At 42.5% G+C, this 21,818-nt stretch overlaps 1 protein-coding gene across 3 annotated transcripts in view; it reads right to left on the reverse strand.

The window, feature by feature from the left end:
• MAP3K13 (mitogen-activated protein kinase kinase kinase 13) overlaps positions 1 to 21,818 on the reverse strand; it is a 72,190-nt gene that overhangs the window by 27,167 nt on the left and 23,205 nt on the right. For 2 of the 3 annotated variants that reach the window (XM_014870454.2, XM_088170615.1), the window contains one exon: positions 18,729 to 18,874. The gene's annotated coding sequence lies outside the window, so the exon portion shown is untranslated. Of the gene's footprint in view, positions 1 to 10,312; positions 10,556 to 18,728; positions 18,875 to 21,818 lie in introns of those variants that run through there. The other variant, XM_088170616.1, reaches the window with a different exon arrangement.

Below are 21,818 nucleotides of genomic sequence, written 5' to 3' on the forward strand. Positions count from 1 at the left end.
AACTTCAGAAAAACACCAGGCCAAGCCCAACTCAAAGTTGGAAAACACAGAAAAACACCAATCACCAACCCAAGTGTTCCTGGGCACAGCCCCTGCTCATTACCTAAAGTCGGGGAGTGACAAGTGATTGTTTATAAACAAGAGCAAAATGCGACCACCGTTCCTACAGAGAAATCTGCTTTTAGTAAGGCAGAACATTAAGCAATGAAAATAAAACATCAGCCAGGTGTTCTGCAAGAAGCCCAAATGTAAAGGCTAGAATTTGAGGTAACAGTGTCCCAAATTACCTCAAATTTAAGCCTTGGGAAGTACATTAAGGATTAAATCAGATTTGGAGGATAAAATAACGTTGCTGTTATGTGACTCTCAAGAGTACACTACTACAGCGTAAGGTTTTGCTTTTACATTTTTACAGTGTTCTGTCTCTGGAATGTTTGATTGTGGAGGTTTAACAAGGAATGAACAGCTTTTCACTACACAGCTCACCCAAGAACAAAGCCCCAGACTCAGAGATATCAAGTCTGTTTTCCCAGATCAAATTGCCTTCTTCAACACTGTGATGTTTCAAATAAAAAAAGCCTTTAGGCACAGTGTCCTGCCACTTTACATGTATGTGCTTTATGGGGAGAGAAGGCATATAAAAGTTATGGAATTATTTTCAAACTGGCATGAAACAGCCTTATTTAGGCCCTTACATAAGCAGCCTGATTTTCAGAGGTGTAGCAAACTCATTGTTTGGAGCACATGAAACAGCAGCACTTCTTTTAAAAAACTACTTATCAAGCCAACTTGAAGCAAAGTGGTGCAGAAACTCTGGGAAGGGGAGAAGGTGGTTTCTGCCATATCACATCAGTGTTGACTTGATGGGGAAATGATTTTTTTAAATTCTCTTCTGTTGCAGTAAATTCTGCAATGTGCAACCTCTTGCATGTCTTACAAGGGAAGAAGAACATTTTCCAAATTTTATTGCCATGCTGCCACTATTCTTTTAGTCAGAGTACCAAAAGGCTGAGATTTTTCATGTTTCACTCTTCCCAATAAAAGAAAAGGCAAAGAAAAACATTTTCTTGAAAGTTTTAGGTTTCATTATATCCAGACTGCCCTTTAAGGGCATGTAGTGACAGCACAAGCTAGAATGGTCTTCAGCTGAAGGTGGGTGGATTTAGTTTAGATATTAGGAAGGAACTGTTCCCTGTGAGGTGGGGAGGCCCTGGCACAGGTTGCCCCATCCCTGTGTCCATTTCCAGGCTGGACAAGGCATGGAGCAGCCTGGGATTGTGGAAGGTGACCCTGCCCATGGCAGGGGGTGGAACTGGATGATTTTTCAAGTCCCTTCTAACACAACCCAGCCTGGGATCCCATGTCTGTGATGTGCATGTGCATGTAGCTTTTCCAGGGAAAGGCACAGCCAAGGGCTGTGCTATTCCTATCTGAGTGATGCTCCTGCTGCAGCAGCCTCCCAGTCAAAAGCTGGAAGCTCCATGTGTGGGAGGACTGTGCATATTTAAGAGACTGAAATCTCACAAAGTACTGCTGCACACACAGACTTGAAGGCAGACCCTTGGATTTGAACTGTTTTGATGAGTTCATGCACTCTGCACTTACAAATATCTCTTCTGTCTGGAAGGAGATTCAAGGCTCAGTGTAATTTTGTACGATCACAGCTTCTCATAAATGACTCTATTCCCATGCAAAGTATTTTTTCCAGGCAGAATCCCACCACCCCCAGACAAGAGGAGCATGAAATGCACCTCTTCTTGACAGAGTGAGGCTCCACCTCAACATGGCAGCCCAAAATTCAGTTTGAAACTATAGAAAAGTGAGAGTTCACCTGAATCACCAAAGGGTGAATTTAGCTACCAAGGCACACTTTCACTTTGCTTGATACTGTGCCTGTTCCTGGAAACAGCCATCCAGGCAGTGTGCTTACACTCCCCCAGAGCCACCAAAGCAAGTGGCTGCCTATACAAGTTCAATATTCACCAATGTCAACACAATGATCAAGTTTGCAGCTGAGTTAACCCAATGCCTTGTGTCAACCATTACTGAAGTTTCTCCTTTAAAGAACTGTGCTAAAAATTGAGTGGCAAATCAGACACAGCACTCCAGACACAGCACACAAAGCAAGCTAAACAAAAAATCAGTGTGTGGAAAGGTGGTGTAAGCAGAGAGGCCACCACTCAGTCTCCTGCCAGCCCAAGTCTCCAGAACACTAAGTTTGTTTCCTTGAATGCTATTTCTATCTTAGCCAGCGAAGCATAATCTCTGCTTGCACTTCCAACACGCAAAGGGAATAAAAGCAATTGTCTGATCCATGGTTAGGGGCTGAAACAGAGCTGCTGGCAGAAATTATCCAACTACCACAGACAGAGGAGATTCCTGCCCAGATCACTACTTACAGCCAAGCCCTGTGGTCCCTTTGCTTTTTCCTGGCACTCAGTGTGATTTCCTCCTGGCTACAGTAGGCACAACAAGGTAACTACACATTTCCTCACTGATAACACAACTGGAATTTATGTATGTATCATCTCAACTAGTGGCTTTGACAATGCTTTAAAAATGTTCTAAAATCTAACAAAACCACAAAAAGTGTGTTTATAAAGCACAGACATCATGTTCTCCTGCCCCTTGTGACTCTCTCAAATTTTACAGGGAATTTTTACAACAGGTTGATGCACAGTCCTCTCCCATCCCTGTACAACTCCAGCACAGAAATGACTGGGAGCTGCTGAATTGGCAAGTCCCAGAGCTTTTGTTGTCCCTTCTGACCTTTGGGGTTTGAACTGTGTGGTTTTATTACACAGGATTTCAACAAACTTTCTTTTCCTGGTCTCCTGATGAAGAAAATGTTACGTGAGTGGATCAGATACTCCTCTTCTGCCACACTTTTTACATTATTTGGAATATAGGCTTGTGTTTTGAATGGTTACTTTGAAAACAAAAAGTAAAAGCAGATTTATTAATAGAGAATGAGCTACACATCACCAAAAGGAAAACTCATTGTTTTCAGGAAGGTTGAAATTTTTTTAAAGTTACATTATTACATTAATTAATTACATTATATTTTTATAAGTTACATTATCCGTTTTGTTATGTTGTAAGAAAAGAAACTACACTACAAAGTGTGCCCACATTAATTTGGTATAAACCAACCCAGGCTATGGGCAAACCTTTAAGCCAACCATGGAGTAGCCCAAGACAAAAGCTTGGGTGTTTTTAAACTATCAATCTCTTTCTCAAGACACACTGCTCCTTCAAGGAAGAAAATTTCTTCCCATCTCACACCCACACGAATGCCCAGCCACAACCCAGCCTTATCTTTAAATATTACAATTATATTGCCAAAAATCATAATCAATTGCTGATAAAACAAGTGAGAATTCTTTATCTGACCCCAGCTGAGATTTTCTGTCACTGCAATAGCTCTGTTTATATTTCTGCATATAAACAGTTCTCTACAACAAACAGCACATTTACCTGGGAAAGTGAAGTCTTGTCACACTGGCTTTTTTGTGCTTTACACTGCTCCTTCAGCTTGTTAGATCAACACTACAGTACTTCTGCACCTCCTGCAGAATCCTGACTTGAACTTTTACTTCCTCTCTCCAATAAATATTTGGATGCCACCTCAACATAAGACGACTTTCTTTTGCAGACACCATGAGTGATGTGGCAGAAACTGCTTAGGGCTCACGACTATCATATCATCATAATTTTAAAACGTTAATAGAATATTAACATAGCCATGGAGATTAAAAGCACGTGAGACCACGGACACATAACTATGTTGTATGTAGTCTGTGTATCACAAAGCCTGACTTCATGATGATTTAATTTAGCCTTTATTCAATATATTCCATCTATCCGAAAACACAGACACATCATTTTTGGAAAAGCTATTTCAGTTGTGATATCCTTTTGTCTGTGGCTGTACCAGTCAGAAAGAGAACCCTGTCTAGCTCTGTGGCCTGAACCCTTTGTGACAATGACAAAAATAGCACCACGTACCAGCCAAGAAATACCCACGATGGCAGAATGCCGGCTGTGTGCAGAGCCAGCTGCAGGTTTGCTTGGCACCTTGCACGTCCTAAGCAAACCTGGCTGAGGAGGAAGAAGTGGCACCTAGGCTGCAGCAATGGGATGAAGCCCCAGAGGCTGGGGAGGTTCATCCATGCCCCTTTCCTGCTGCAAAGCCAAGGGCAGGGTGTGCAGGCAGTCCCCAGCAGTGCCACCAGCTGCCCTGCTCACAGCACACTGTGCTGGTGCCTGTGCCTCAGCACACAAACAACTGCTCCTGTGCCAACCTGCCAAGGAATTTTTTTAACCAGAACACCTCAGCAAACACTGTGCCGTGGCAGGGAGTTTTGTAGCTTAACTCTGTGTTGTAGAAGGTAACACCAGCTGCTCTTCGCTTTGCATGCCTTTAATTCCTTCCTTTCTTCTGACAGCCAGTTGTTCACTGCTTCAGGTGACACCTGAACATTCCAGCTGTGATTTTAAAAATTATCTCATCCTCCACTCCAACATTTTTGCTCAAGTCTAACTATTAATTCTCACTTGACCTTCTCACTCATCATATGATACTTGCTCTGAGTCTCTGATCACCTCTTTTCCATTTCTCCTGTATCACCTTTGAGTTATACAATATAGAATCACAGAATAGTTTGGGTTGAAAAAAACTATTAAAACCCTAAAATTCATGGGAAGGGACACCTTCCACTAACCCAGGTTGTTCCAAGCCCCACCCAACCTGTCCTTGAACACTTCCAGGTATGGAGCAGATTCTTTGGGTAGTTGAGAAAGTTGGACCACAGATAGGATTCCCAAAAAGGACAGAATGCCAGAGAAATGCACAATGATCATTTTGGTTCTTCAGGATGCTGGGCTTACTTCCATGGGTCTCTTACAACCTAAGATCTCATTCTTGAGCAGAATAAGCTATGCCAGAGCCTAATTCTGGCTGGGTGTTAAGATTGAACTGTGTTTAATCAACACTAAATTGAACTGGTATTTTATCACCCAAGTTCACTGGAGCCTTCCAGTACTCCCTGCAGGTGGCCTCCATAGTTACTACCCTCAGCACCTTCCTTGTGCAGTCTCCCAGCCTAAAGAGAATATTCCTAAAATACCTGGATAAGGGAAGAAAAAGTGGGAAGAATATGAGTAGTGCCATCTCCAAAGCAGAGAATAATGTTTCAACGTTACCATCCTTTTATTCCTACTCTTATTCCATATAATTTAACCAGTGATCTTTCTGCCAGCCTGGTGTCTCAGTTATTTAATAGCTGTTTAGCCTCTTTAAGAGTCTCTGGTAAGTATTCCTGCCAAAATCCCAACAGATTGCATCAACCAGATCCCCCTTCCTAGCAAGCTCTTGTCTCCCACAAAAATATTTAATAGATTTCCAAGGCAGACTTCACCTTAAAAGAACTGGTGACTCTCATCCCCACATGCAATGTGTGCATCTGCCCTGGCTCTCAGCATAGGGATGAATTTCTACCTCCAACACCATGAGACAAATGTTTCACTAGAACCTCCTTCAGCATAAGGTCACAAATTTGTGGGGGGTGGTAAAGCAGTGCTCGATTCGGAAAGAGAAATCAAGCATCCACTTCTTTTATTTTTTCAAAAGGAAAAAAAAAGGGGGCAATAAAACTTCATCTTGGTGAAGAAAAGAGAGAAAGAGCCCGTGCAGCTTCCTGTGAGTGCAGGGAGACCTCTCCAGTGACAGGGAGAGCACGTCCTGCTTCACCTGGCAGCCCTGCCAGCGCTGGCTGGGAAATAAGCACCTTACGTAACGGCGTATTTTCAGCACTACACACAGAAATGCTGCCTCTATCCTGCAGAAGGTATTTTTGGATCTGCTAAAATGCTACTGTGTTCTTCCAGGGCTTTGCATTCTTCTGCTCAGAAATTGCATAATCTGATGCCAAAGGAAATAAGTGGTGTTGCATAATGACTCGTATTGGCTGCAGGGAGCAGGGACTGCACGTTCCTGCTGGAGAGCAGCCCTGCTCTGAGCCCAGGTGCTTGGGGAGAAAGGGGAACCCAGCAGCCACCTGCCTCTGGGGAGCAGGGGAACAAACCAAGGACCACACAGTTACTCCACAAAAATCAGTGTCACTAAGTCACCCATTTGCTGTGTGCTCCCCTCCCCATGGCTGCTGCGTGCACACAGGGAACACCGGCAGCTCCACACACCACCCCACCACTGACACCCTCCAGCACAGGCCCACCAATGCACTGGAAAACATTCAGCTGGGATAAAGACAGACTAAATGATGATTAGCCTTTTATACTACAGAATTACTACTGAAATCTGTCTCAGATTAAAACGCAGAAATGACCTTAAGTTACACTCTTCCCTTTCGTCTCTTTCCAGGTGTCTCCATAGCAGGAAACAACTCTTCAAACCCAGTCACAGGCTTCAAGCTCTGTTCTTTTCTCTTCATCCTTCCCAGTTCTGCACTTTTAGCTCATTGACAATCCCCATGTTATTATCAATCCATATGTTATTATATTACTATATAATTACTATATGTTATTATATTATAGCATATATTAAACAACAGATTTAAGGATTCAAACTGAAATATTTTACAACAACAAACATCAGAAAAATTTCCAGTTCAGTTCACAGAGGCCTTACAGCCCCACTGACATTGCCACAGGAAGGCACTAAATGTTCCAATCCTACCAATGGACAATATCTCCGAGTTTCCCTCCCTTACAGAACTGAAATACCTTATTTTCCTCCAAAGAGTAGCATTAAAATTAATTAATGTCTGAAAGATCTTTGAGGATGAAGATCAATATCACAGCGCTGCTTTCAGGAATCCAGTGAATGAATCAAAGTCTCACTTTAAATCACGTGAGGTGTCAGACTGGTCTCAGGTAAACTTGCTCACTCCCACGCTTGTTTTTATTTTTATAGTAGGTATGAATTATTCAACATTTGCAAGGCACATTCGACATGTAAATGCTACTCACACAAACTTCTCAGCACTAAGAGCTTCTGTGCTTCATACCCAGTATTAAAGTAACTCAAGAGCTCTCCATGAAAGCACAGTTCCTGGGGTAAGTGCAGTGCTCTGGCCCCTGTCACCCCACACCAGGTCCATGCCTGGGTGAACCTGCTGGGAAGGGGAAGGACACTGGAAATCCAGCTGGCAGATCTCAGATGGGAAATGCCAGCAGTACTAAGTTGTATTTAGCAAGCACCATACACGAGCAAAGAGGATTACTCCTCGACAGAGGCAGCACAATGCCCTGCTCAGGAGCCTCTCGTAAGCCTGTATTAGTGACAGTGCGGGGTTAGAGGTGTGAGCCTGCTCCACTACAGCTTTATGTGCTGGTAACACACAAACACAGTCCTGGGGTGCATCCCAGGGGAGCTCCTGAGGCCTGGCACAGCTCCTGCCATCCAACCCTGCAGAGACCAGCACTCAGCACACCCCAGCTGGACCACTCTTGGGCTGCAGCTGATGGCTCAGCACCTGAGGATCTCCTCAGGCACAGAAGGATGGTGAGGCTGGACTTTCAGCAGGAGAGTCACAGCTGTATAGCCACATTACTGATCTTGGTGTCCTCCAGAAGGTAACAGAGATGGGGGACAGGAAAGGACAAGCATCCCTGGAATGAACAGGATGTCTGCAAGAGACCTCCATTCCTCCAGCCCACCATGCTAGAAAAGAGCCATCCCCTCACCCCTGCCATGACTTTGTCCTTCATTCCCTCATAGCACCCCAGCGCTGCTACCAACAGCTCCAGAGGGAGCAGCACCAACAATCACAGCTTCACAGAGGGTTATAAAGCACAGACTTTACACAGACAAATCCACTCTTCCTCCTGGCCTACACCCAACTGTTGCCAAAGCCTTTGAACCCCCTCCAACCACCAACTTCTCAGTTGAAGTTGTAGCAGGGAGAGAGCACAAAGGTCAAAGCACACACTGAGTATTTATAGGGGTGGGAGTAGCTACACACTGAGCTGCTGCTCCTGGCCCAGCCACAGCTGCCAACTTGGTATTCAGCCCTAAGTAGTCTGTGTTTTGGGTGAAATATTTACCCCCCACTCCCCAGGAGATGTGACTGATTTGCTGCAATGTCACAAAACAAGAGCCTACAAAAGCCTAAGCCCCTGCATGGGATGTATTTGCCAAGGAGGGATAAAAAACAAAGTCCCATAAGCTGGACAGGGCTTGGTGAAGTGCCAAACTCCTGAGAGCTTCAGAGGTAACATTTGCCTCAGTTGACTCATTTGGATTCAGCTATGGCTGAGAACTCACTGGAAACTGTACAAGCAGTGAACCTGCTGCTGCCTTCCTTCAGGTCAGAACTTGGCTAAAAGGCATTTTCAATGCACCTTCCCCTGCCTGCCCTGGCCCCAAGGACCGGAGCTGAAGGGCAACCAGCACTGATTTAAAACCTGTTCACACAAGCCATAACAGATTTATTTTATTTTTCTATTTTTTAAAAGTTTTATTAAGTAACTCTGCCATTTTGAGAAGCCCTACTCTTGAAAATCCACTCCCCACATCTCGAATGGAGACAGCCTGGAAAAGGTATCAGGTGGGAACAACTCAATAACATTTGCTATTAAAAAAGTCCTAACAGGAAATACTTAAAACTCTTCTTATCCTGCCACTGCTTAGAGCAGACCCATGTTTAAATAACTCCTAATTGTGAAAGGTCTTACCTAGGAAGAGATTTTCAAACAAACCATTACTCAATTTTCTGATCCACTGGAGATAAGCCACTTACCTAGTCTTTACAATAGAGGATGAAAAGGGGAGGTTAAAAATGCAACCAAAAAAAGCCCCAAACATGATTAAACCCAAGCTCACCTATAGCTGGGCAACAGTGGGAGTCCCTACCATATGTGCTAGAAGTTACTTGCTAATTCCAGGCACAAGGGTCAAAATGAATGCCAGCTATAAATTTAACTATCAGGCAGCAGAGGACAAAGACAAATGTGAATGACAGGACCGTTCTAGATCAAAGACTCAGACTGGAGGCCCCAAAGACAGGAAAAAAACCTGGTGTTAGAGCAAAACAAACAAACAAACAAATCCCTCACTACATCAGAATCTGTATTTATTTGTGTTTCTCAGCGGAAGGCTGTCACACACAGAGGGTTCAAAGGGCTGCCTCTCTCTAGAAACAAAACCCGTATACATTCAGGAGCACAACAGAAAGGGATAGTGACAAAAACTTTTAAACCCATGACAACTCTACCCTCCCCATTCTAGGGTATCCCAAGGTAGCTGTGGCTACCCACACAGCAGGTACTGTGCAAAGTGCCCACATTTCCCAGCCAGACTGACTGCATCTCTCTCCTTTCAAACATTTTCATATTTTCTGCCTCAAAAATTATCGATCCAAATACATTCCTTCATCTTCTTCTACTGAACAGATTGCCTACTGCTAAAATCAGTATATCCAAACACATGGGCCTGATGTCATCTTTCTCCAGATCCACTTAAAATATCCCATTTTTCATTTACTTAAGGGAGACATGTGGTTTGATATGATTAAGCTACTGCAGCACCTAAACCACCCCCCAAAACAAAAATAAAGAGCAGCTCTGCTTTTCATTGGGGGAAAACATGACATCATGCCCATTCAGGTAAGCAGGAATATGACAAATCTTGCCCCAGTGAACAGTATCGTTAACTGCAAAGGTACTCCCAGCTCCCTCGTTTATTAGGAAAATGAGGGGTGAAAATTGTGTTCAGCACATCAGAGACAGCTCAAACTGCTGTTTTCAATGATACAGGAGTAAATTCCTACCCAGCTGATTTTGAGAGGAAAACGCACCTCCTTCATCTCAGAAATAAAATTAAATTATTTAACACTGTAACACACAAGAGGAATCGTTGATTAGCCCACAAGGAAAAAAAAAATTACAATTCCCCAAAAAGCAAAAATTACAGTGCTGCCTCTTTACACTATCTAGTAATTCTCATGCCATTGCCTGTATATTCCCTTTATATCCATTCTCCATAGCCATTCCCTTCCCCTTTAAAAGGGGGGCACAAGAAGATAACGTGCAAAATTGCAAGTGAAAAATGTCCAGCACACCGACAGGCAAAGGCCAGGCCAGCTCTCAGATTCATAAGCAGTGATGGATAAATTAAGGTTTCAGGTTTCCTATTCCCTTTCTCAGCATCATTTTTTCAGCCCTTTCACATCACAAATGCAACATCCATCTGTCCTTCCGAAATAAATGGCGAAAGGGGAATGCTGACCATGAAACACCACACACAAACACACACCCCTCCACAGAAACACGTTTCCCCCCAAATACTCACAAGCATGAAGATTCTCTATGTGATGCTCCATTTTCTTGCTTTAAAAAGATGGAAGGCACCAAAAAAAAAATTAAAACGGGGGAAAAGAAAAAAAAAAAAAAAAAAAAAAAGGAAGTGTTGCAAAATAAAAGGAAATTCCACCCACACAATCCTGCAGCCTGCTGCAAAGAAGCACCGAGCGTGCTGACGTCACGGATTCATGAATGGATGGAAATCGGGCTGGATGGATGGATGGATGGAGAGATGGATGGAGAGATGGATGGAGCCCGGCGGGGGCTGCGCACCGGGAGCGGCGCCGCCAGTCCCCGCCCGCTCCGGCACCGGCAGCCGAGCCCCCCGAACGGCACCGGGCCAGGGCATCTCCGCAACGCTCCCGGCAACAGCGGCGGATCAAATAACACCATCTGCCACGGCAGAGCCGCGCTCGGCCGGCAGAAAAGGAGCTCATCGCCGCCCCGGCTTCTTGCGGGATTACAAACCCTGCGTATTATTATTAAAATAACTAAATATAAACGGGTACCCGCAGGAAGGAGAGGGGAGAACAATAGGAGGCTTGTGTTTGATGAGCGATGCAAAAGCGCCAGTAAAATAAAAATAGGAGCATTAACAAAATCCCACATTCAGCTCCAGTCAAACACTGCCGGCAGCGGGCGGACAGGCTCACAACCTCAGTGAGGTCCAGGAACAAAGATCAGAGCACGCAGAGTTTCACTACCTAAGGAATGGGGGCACATCACCCACTTCCATTTCCCTCCAGTTCCAACCCCAAACCAATGGAATACACTTTACTCTGCAGACCAGAGGCAAGGACACCCAAATCTTTGGTGACCGCCTGCAAGAGCAGCTGTGCTTCACTTGGATATGGACAGGGAAAGAGCACAAGTTCTGCCTTCTTTTTGTATCTTCGAAACATGTGGGAAAAAATGGAGGGATGACCCTGACAAGGAATGAGGTCAAAGTCTGAAGGGTAAGCTGGGCTGCAAGTTCTGCAATTACACCGTCTCAGGGTTGACCAGAATTCATCAATTTGGCCTCAGACTCCTTCTGAACAATTTGCAGCCTCAAAGTTAAGTGACAGAATTCCCATATTTTCACCACACCTACTCCTAGCCAGTAGGAAGCAATTATGCCAAAACAGGGTGTCCCAGAACTTACTCTGGTGGGGCACGTCCGAAAAGAATGCCTGAGACAATCCTACCTTTCCTTATGGAAAGTGGGTAGCATCCCAAAATAAACCAGGACTGGATGTAACAACAACACAGATCTGGGCTGAAAATCCAAGGATTTTGTGCCTACTTGATCTCATGTGAACAGCATCACTGATACCAGCTTCTGCAGAGGGAGGAGGAGGGCTTGGATTTTGGACTGTGGTTTCTGAATTGAGACTTATAATTCTGACTAGGGAAAATGAAAAGGAATGCAAATTTCTTATTACCTACTTTCAAGATCAAAGAAACCATAAATTCAGTTTTTCTTTAGAAATATCTCTTCTTTAAGAGCCAAAAGTCACCAAAGCACAAGACTTCTGCCCAGACAACGCCACTGCTGCAGCCTGAGCACTCCTGTACCCAAGGGGAAGCAGGAGTGGAAGGATAGAGATATCTCTTCTCCAAAGGGATCACTTTGTGCCCCCATTTCAAATCCCAGCTGCACCTGCTTTGATTCCCTGCCTTGGCCTCCAGATCCCAGCACTCAGCTCTATACTCTAAGAGATAGAAACAGCTTCTACATTTCCCTGGCATTTTCGAAACAGACAAAAAGTTAATTCACTCTCTTACCCTAAAGGGATCAATTCAGGAACTAGAAGGGGGGTACAGTGGCACATGCAAGAAGCAGAAAAGAACTAGAAGAAAAGGAGAAATATTGCTATAGAATAAGAAAAGTCAGAATAAAAATGAAAGGAAAATAATTTTCAGAGGTTTCCAAGGTTTAATTGCAGTGACATTTATTAAAAAAAAATACACAGCAGAGAAAAAAGTGGGAACAAAACCCAGGAAGACTCCAGGAGAAGAAATGAGCTTCTGCATAGAATTTCAGATTTTCTTGTCCATGGTGGCTTGGTTGAGTATCCCAACACTCGATTTCATCTACGCCTCAATGGATCAGGCTAAAATTTTTAAACACAAAGGTCCTGAATTTCATACAAAGTAATATCTTAACTCACTGTAAAACAAAAAACCAACCCACATTGTCCTAAAGATGATGGCTGCTGCATGATTATGATGTGTTGCACCCAGATAAGTATTTTTATAGTACACATTACACAGCTCCTTTGATCAGTAACTAAGTTGTTCAATATTAAAAAAGAGAAACTATTCTCCTCTCTCTCGCTCAGACAAAATCACTGGTAAAAGCAGGGAACTCAAGTATCAGATGCCAAATACAATTTGGCTCAGTATTAATGTGAAAATAGAGGAAAAAACGTACTATATACAACAAGGGTGTAAGATACTAAAAATCTACAGCTCTTAAGGGACCACAAGAGTACCAGTGAAAAGTTGTCAGGCAGCAGGATTTCTGAAAGGAATTAGGGGCAACCAAGTAACTAGACCAGTAGGAGAAATAACAGGCCAAACTGATGGCAATGGGTGCAAAAGGAAAGCTAAAAGTATTTTTAAAAACTAACTATTCACCATATTTGAAAAATACAAGATAATTAAGTATTTCCAAGCCAATTAATAACTAATAGGAATATTATACAGCATCTGCTAGGCATAACATTTCTAGTTGGCACATCCTATTGATTTGAGCCTAGACCTAAAATAATCATTTAACAAGTTCTCCAATCCTGTGACCTTCCATTTTAATAAACTGGTGAACAACTAAAATTGCAGAAGACTGAGAAGACCAATATTATGCCAATACTCAAAAATAGCATACGTTGTTATTGGTAGGCCTTGGCAAGTTGGGAAAAAATCCTAAGCCAACCTTTGGCAAGGAAGGATGGCTGTGCTGAGTTAGCCCAGGATCCTGTCTCTGACAGTGGCCCACAGCAGCCACACAGGGAAGCACAAACCCAAAGCAAATCCTTAATGCTTCCTGTGGCATATTCCACTGACAGCAGCAGAAAATTAGAAAAGAGATGGGAGTGACTCAAAGGTTAATTTCATAATTAAGCAGCACTACGGTTGTTAATAAACCTACTCAGCACACACTTGGAGGTACAAGAGGGGCTGCTCTGTGAAAACTTCCTACCTGGATGAGTAAATAAGTGAAGTGAGACAGCAAATAATTCTCCAACGGGCAAACGTTTGGGTAAATATTTGCATAGATAAGGGTGAGAGGGGCATTTCATTGTGGAGTTTTAAACACCTGCGAAATCTTGAATCCACTCTTCCCAGCCCTAGACACACATCCCTGCTGGGTGTCCAGGAAGGAAGGAAGGAATCAGAATCACAGAATCAGATTCCTGTTCGTGCTGTCATTATGTCCAGACCCGACCTGGGGCAACTCACCTTTCTCTTTTGTAAGGAGCAAAGCTCCTATTTCACATCCTTCCAAATTATTTGCTATTTACAGAGATTTATGACTAGACCCTATTTGATGTCTCACACGTTCCAGAAATATTAATTACAGGAGACTGGAATATTGTGAAAAAAATGAAAAAACTGAACATGTAACACAGTAGTATAGGCCAATTTATTTTATTCTTTTTCCTTTTATTTGTGATTTTGTATGTCTCTTACCCACTCAACATGGCAAACACAACACAATTTTAAATTAATTGTCCCAGTGGCACTTCACTAAGACCAGAAATGAAATGTATGTATTTATCATATAGGATTTTATCCAGAATGTGCCCAGACTTTGAGAAGTCCTCCCTGCAGAAGCAAGTGAACAAAACTGTAATTTGACAGGACCAGCATTGAGACCTGAGAAGTGTGACCAGAGGAAAAGAGAAAAGGCCCCAAAATGGGACATGTGCAATGCCCAGACAAAGGTGAGCAGCAATTCCAGTCAGAAGCAGTGCTTGGAAAGGGAGTCTGTTACAACAGGACAGCCCTGGTGATTTCAGACCCCATTCCTGAGTTACCACAGCCCAGAGCCTGCAGCTGGGAGGCGAATCCCACACAAATTAAGGGGTAAATCAAAACTGGGGGTAGGTTTTGGTGCCCAGAACATGGCTCAGAGCCTCTAGATCAGAAACTTGAGATCTGCCTCTGCTCTCTGAACAGCAGCTTCAGTGAGCACCAAGAGATCTCTGGGTCTGCTTAAACACAAAAGCAGGGAGCTGGAAACAGGCACAGACTCACAGATCTGCAACACCCCAAGGGAAACCTCCCCTTCTCATAAGTGTATCCCTAAAATCTACTCCAGAAAATCCACAGACACTTGTACCAGCATTGCACAGTCTCCAGATCAGAGTACTACCAACTGCTCTTACCCAAAAGTGAGGTTACTAACACAAAGCCACCCTCCACACTGCTGCCTGTTGTGTTTTTGAGTGTGCTCTGCAAGCCACGATGGGTAGGAGCACATAACAATTACAACGACTTCCTTTAACCTTTAACAATGAAGTAAAATAAAGGCACTAAAAGACAATGACAAGACAAGAAGCATTATGTGTTTAGGCATGGGTTAGTAAGGATTCCTTTTTTAAGGAGTTTCTGAGTGGTTTTCCCTCTTCCTTCCAGGTGAGTTCTGCCTTTGTGGTTCAACTCTGTGTAGTTTTAGGAGGAGACAACACTGTAATGTTAAGAATATGCACTGATGAGGCTGAGAATGTTCAAAAAACTAAATTTGCAAACTAACACCTTCTGAAGGATGATAGCCCAGCTCCTAAGACATAAAGAGAAGCTCTGGAATTCCATCAGGAAGGAAAATGGTGCTACATAAGAGACATGATAGCTGCTGAAAGGGCAGCTAATGCAGCAAGTGAACAACAGCCTCCCCAGACTGACAGTGGTGGTGGCCAGCTGAGCAGAGGCCATTACAGATCTATTTGTTCAGGAAAACTGGCATAAAATAATATTGCTGCCAGAGAACACGTTGAAACCAAGTCTTCCACAACAATAATTAACTCTAATAGGGTTCCCAGCAGCGAGAAATACTGAAGAAAAGAATTTTAAAAATAAGTATTCATCAATAGTAGTTACAAGGGACACTTGTAAAGCCAGCTGAGCCACTGTCACTTCTCCTCTGCCAGGGGAGGAACCTACAAAAAGCAATGAGACCCGACAATGAAGCCTCACCATTAGTGCCATGTAGAAAGAAAAGTCCTATAATTTATGTTATTGCAACAAAAAGACATGCATAAATGGGAAGCTATTGCAGGGAGGAATTAATGAAACTGAAGAAGTGATTAAAAAATGCAGTCCAATTCCCCAAGGTCAAGTGTTGTTCAGAGAAAAAAAAAAATCACCTGCATAAATATAGAAACAACTGCTGAGCAGCTGCACTGTAGATAAGGATTGGGGATGGAGAGGATCAGAGACTGAGCACAAATTATAAATATCCAGTTGTCACAAACAAGGCAACTTCTGTCCATTGACAGGAATACAAATTCCTGATCATCTCAGTTTTGATGAAGCCTTTGAGAAAGTCCATTTTTGGGAAAGGCCTGCTGGGAATGTGAGAAACCACCCCAGAATGACAAGTAAAGGCAGACAGGTCATCAGGTGAGCTCTGAGGGATGGGGGAGGTAACTCAGAGAGGTGGCTCAGCCTGGACACAGAGAAATGAGAAGCTAAGAATGAGATATGACATGTTTCTATTAAACACAGAAATCTTTGCAGGTTTCTGCAAAGAAAGAGGGAAGTCATGCTCCACATCTAAAGTGAGCAGGAAAAGCAATGGACTCAAAGCACAAGAAGAAAAAATTACTTAGGCTGTGAGAAGAACTTTTCTAAATGGTAAACAGTGAAGCACCAGCCTAAGGAACTTAAGTTGTTTCCTCTATTAGGAAGGAAACAAAAATTATTTCACAAATCTGTCCAGCAATACTGATATTGCTTTGATGCAAAAGGCCAAGATGAACTTTTGGAACCTCTGAGGGATCTTCTGAGAAGATATCAAAGCACTGAGAGCTTTGCAGCAACAGCATGAGCCGAGAAATTCCTCTTATCTTTTGCAGTGCAAGGTCTCACCAAATTAAATCTTTCTGTCCTTGCTACTGTTACACAACTCCTTCGAGGAGTAATATTCAGATTTTCTACCAAAAAACCTACAAAAACTGCTGAAAGCCCATTAAGATAGCAGAACTCAAGTCATGAGACTGCCAGAATAAGGCTCTATATTTAGTACCAACAGTTTTCTCTGTAGTACTGTGATAAAGTTCCTTCAAGAAGAGTGGATCAGCTCTATGTAAATATTCTCAAGGCAAACAAAACCTGCTCAGCATCTTCCTTCCAGACCCATGTCACTCATGAAGCTTTCAGTAGGTTTTGCTTCAGAGCTCACTGCTTTTTTTTTTCCTCCCTCACAAGAGACTTCTTCTCCCCCAGTGCTCACTGCAGACCCCAGAGGAGTCCTCTTGATCTGTGTGAGCTATCACGATGCAGAATTAGTCAGTTCATGAGTTGTGACAGCACTTTAAATAGTTACTGTCATGATTAGTAGAATATTGGAGTTTAGAACACTGAACTTGTCAGCAGTGGGGTTTGGTCCTTGTTTTCAAGCACAACGTTGGACACTGCAGTATGATGGAGAAAGCACCCCAAAGGGTCACTACACAGCACCCAAATGTTTTCTGAATTAAGTCACAGAACTGATCTTAAGGGACAAGCAAAAGTTAAACAGACCTCACCCAAGGGGCACATCAAACTTCACCAATATCCTGATACTCCAGCTCAAACCACCAGCTTTGTATTGCACAGCATCTGCCCACCCAGGAAAAACCAGCACCACATTAGTAAATTCAAGTCATGGCTAAGAGGGGCTGACTGAGAGCCCTGTTCAAAAGCACATCAGCTGAAGCATTAACCCTGGGACCTTCCAGGGATTCAGAGGAGTGTTTTATAACCTCCAGTCCTCTGTAAATGTCACAGTCCCCCTTAGGGCCAGACCTTCCATCCTCAAACCTCCTCTACTCACCACTATCATACAGAGCACTCCCATATAGAGTGCCTTGCTTATTAACCACAAAAAATCAGATAAATTAGAAGCAACACTGTCAATGAAGCAACTGATGAATTGTCACTGATGAAGCAAGGACAGGATGGTTCAAGCAACTAATTGCTTTCACTGAGATGGAACCAGGTTCAAATCAAGGGAGAATTCAATTCTTCAGCAAAATACTTCACCTTAATTATAGCTTGTAACAAGAGACAGCCAGAATCTAAATATATGGATGCTCTGCCTCTACAGCACCCACCACTCCTCACAGAATGGGTAAAAATTGACAGCTTTTATATTAAGAAACAAATCCCAAAATGTAGCTCCATCTCACATCTTCCTGCAATCCCACTCAGAGGTGGCTCAGGCACATCCTACAATAATGTATCTGTAGCTTTCTCTGCATGAAGCATCTTTGTACAACAAAGATCACACAAACGTAAAGAAAACGTGTAGAACCAATTCATTTTCAGTCTCCTCAAGTGAAACAACTACTTCTTCTTGCATTACACAGATACACAGCCACTAACTGAAGAAAACCCTAGATAATTTTATAGACAAGAATAATTGACTTTTCAAGCAGCATCTACAAAGAAACAACCAACTATTTTTTACATATTCTTCTAAACTTAATTCTCCAAAGCTTACAGACTTTTTATAGAATTAGCTCCTTTTCAGTTCTTCCTACAGATAGATATATGTGGTTTGCTAACATACAAGTTTTACCACTTAATTTTTAATACATAAAATAGATGTAGTTAAACTGAAAAATTACATATATGACACAGAATCACGAGATGATATATTCCAGGGAACAGTACTATCCAAAACAAACCATTAATTCCTGCATTTCTGGAACTTTGCTGGTGTCTTTATTCCAGCTACAACAGCCTGGATTCCTCTGACAATCTGCATTCTTCACCCAATCACCAGGGAAATACCATGCAAAAGTACTTTAAACGATGGAAAATAATATAGCTAAAGCTATGCCCTCACAAAATTAGTACACCTGAACTAATAGACTCAAACGCTTTCAGATTCTGAGTTATATTGGAAAAATGTAAACAGTAAGATTAACTTCACCTCCATCTATGCACCCACCCCTTTGGCACTTATCCCTTCCTGCTGCTCTCATGGGAGCTGGAACCCCTCAGGTCTCTGCAGGTTCAGCAGGGAAATGGCTTTGGACACAACATAAAACAAGAAAGTGAACTCAGCTCATCTCTCCCTTAGAAAGGGAAGTGTATTTAGAATTTAAGGACAGCTGCAGGAGTGAGCACATTATCATGTGATATCTTTTTGAGTTTCTGACTAGTTACTCAAATATCAACTTCTGGTATTCTCAAATATTGACTTCTGGTACCTGATCATTGTTCCAGATGCACTGGAAGCCCATGTCCTCTTGGCTCTCTGCACATGTGCCTCCTCTTCAAGTCACAGAAATCAAGCTGTCCTCGGAAGCTGCACCATGGGTAGTGTTTAAGACAGTCCAGCACTGAATTCTTCTCTCTAGAAAGAACAAAAAAGCTCAGAATCCTGCTGAAGTGCATTGAAAAGATGCTCCCAGGATCTACCCAACACATCCCCTCAGCACATCGTGATGTTACGTGGCACATTCGAAGGCAGCAGAGAACATCCAAAATTAAGTATGCACTTTCAAAAAGGAGCTGGGAGTAGAAAAATACCTCAACATATTTAGTACATCCTTTCTTAGCACAGGCACACACTCTGTAATCCTTTTATGGTACAATTTTAATCTAAATTAAGCAAGCAGCTCCAGTAAAAGAGCTCAGAGCTTTCCACATTACAAAATCACATCAGGATTGGATTAGCCTGTAAAATAACATACTTCAAGATAATCTATTAATGATACTTTACACTTAATTTTATACTCAAACTTCACGCTATTTGTTTTCCTAATTTTAAGCAAATTTTAAGTAAAAGCATAACTTACTACAGTCCTCCTACGTACATACAACTCAAAATATCATTATTCCTGTTACTACCAGGAACATGCAAGGAGAGAGACAACAACTACTGAGACTCCCAGTCCTGAGCTCACTGCTTCTTTTTTCCACCCCCTGGCTCCCCTTCCCCCCAAATTTAACAGGCTGCAAGACTTAGCCCAGCTCTTCATAAAATTAAAGATAAATCAACACCTTGAAATTACAGAACTTTAATGCAAACACTAAACTACCTGGTCTTAAAAGAGTTTCTCTCTACCCACACATATGGGTTTCCTCATATCCTTCAGCATCCTTCAGACACAACCAAGCTACTACAACACTGAGGAAGAGGGTTAGAAATACCAGCACCAGTGTCTTGCCAGAATTAAGAGACTTTAGACAAAAAAATCCATGTGGCACCACCTGCCTCACATTCCACACCACAATTCAGCTGCTCTCAAGGCCACCCCCAATGTCTGGGAAGTTCAGCACATTCCTAATTTTTTTGCTGAAGTAGGAGCAAGGGCCAATTGTACTTGAGAAAAACACGAAGTTCTGTCACCACTGTCATTTCATTTTATATCTCTCCTCATCTTTGCTGGTTTGCCACAAAAAAAAGGACAGGTAATTCCACATTCCCAATGAGGAAAAGCTTGTGAGGTCCAGGTTAGGCTACATCCAGAGGTTCTATTTGGGCAACAGGAGGATGATTATATAACAATATTCTTGCACAGGAAAGTACCAATTTGCAGCCTCTGTGGCCCTATACCAAGCCTGCATTAACTATTTTAATTACAGAACAATTTCCAAATAAAATCTAGAGTTAACATACATGTATCTTAACAGTTTGACTAGACAAACTTCAGAGTTCATACTTGATGTATTAAAAATGTAGATAATTGCCTTTGTTTACAAGAAAATCACATGGTTCTATCAATGATCTATCAAGAAAATCAATGAAAAAAGCCTCAAAAACCAGTAATTATAATTTTTCCCACTATTTCAAGACAGGAAACAGTACATGTAAACACATGGTTTATTTCTTACTTAAGAAAACAAACACTGTAAGCAATACTACAGGTGAAACAATAGTAAGATTGAAAGAATCAAAACTACACAAAATAGGAAAAAATGCATTGGAATACCTTATCCTTGTAAACACAAATCATATACACACACAGGAGACAGCAGAGAAAATTGGAGAGGTGCTCATAAAAAACATCAGACACCAGATGCCCAAAGTTGGCCAACTGCCACTGGAATAAATTACTGCATTTCACATGAAAAAAACCCAGGTTTTAAGAATAGGTTTGAAACCACCATTTGATAACTGGCAGCCAAGGTGGGAATGGTCAGTGCCTAAATGGAAAGGGACTTGTGGGGCTGGAGGACTTTCAGCACCAGACAAGTTCAGCTCTTTCTGCAGTTCTGTTTATCACCATCTTTTATAGAGTTCAATTGGCTTTTAACACTTGCTTCCCACATCCAACCTGAAAGATTTCATGCCTCTATAATCCAGCCCAGAAGCCAGCATGTTTCAAGCTCTTAAGAATGCATAAAAGCACTCACTCACTGGGTAAAAACTGCCAGTGGGAACAGGACAAACTCAAAAGCCAAAGGTGGGCAATAACAAAATCACCCCACTGGGAACAGGGGGACAAATACACCTGCTGATTGAATTTTCTTTTTCTTCTTTAACATTATCATCGTGGACCCAAAGAATTCTTTCAATCTAGTATTTCTCATCCTACCAAAATACCAGCAGCATTCCAAGTATTTGGATTCAAGTGCAAACCCCTGCAGATGAATTTTTGTTTAAAGAACTGAACAAACAAAACATTATTTGCTTCAAAATTCTTCTACTTGTGGTGAAAGCTGAGCTATGCTGAAATCAATAGGGCTGTTGGCATTGTTTTCAACTGAGCTGGAATTTAATTTCCTGTACCCCACTTCTGATCTGCTAAAAACCACTAGAACAGAGTTTTGACCTTTCACAACAACATCTACAGCTGAAAATAAAGTGTTTTGTGCAAAATAAATACTTACAGGGCAGGTTACATAAACAGCATGAAAGCAGCAGCTGGTTTCTTCAGAGAGCAAACTTTGCCCCCAGCATGGTTGTTCTGGATTAATGGTGTTCTTGTTCCATACCCAGGCTCTGAAGCCTTGGGAAGTCCCTACCCCAACCCAGCAAGGTGGGAAGGTTTGTTATTTTAACTGTCGGCTGATAACAGCTTATCAGCAAATTTTCAAAGGTTAAGCTCAACACACATGCATGGCAGAAGTGCAAGGACAGGACAAGGGAAATGTTGAATTAGTGCTCCCTCTCCTCCTGCCCCTGCAGCAAGGGACAGAATCCTCTCATACCCCACGACCTGCAGCAATGCCAGCAAAGAAACTTCAACCAAAACTCTTGTCTTAAGTGAAAACATCTGAGAACCCAACAAAAGTGCCTTCTTTCAAAGGAGGAGCTTGCTTTGCCTGCTGCATTCCCACTGGCTGCCACA

This window comes from Sturnus vulgaris, chromosome 10 (genome assembly GCF_052056855.1).
Source record: "Sturnus vulgaris isolate bStuVul1 chromosome 10, bStuVul1.hap1, whole genome shotgun sequence".
In the NCBI taxonomy this organism is placed as follows: domain Eukaryota; kingdom Metazoa; phylum Chordata; class Aves; order Passeriformes; family Sturnidae; genus Sturnus; species Sturnus vulgaris.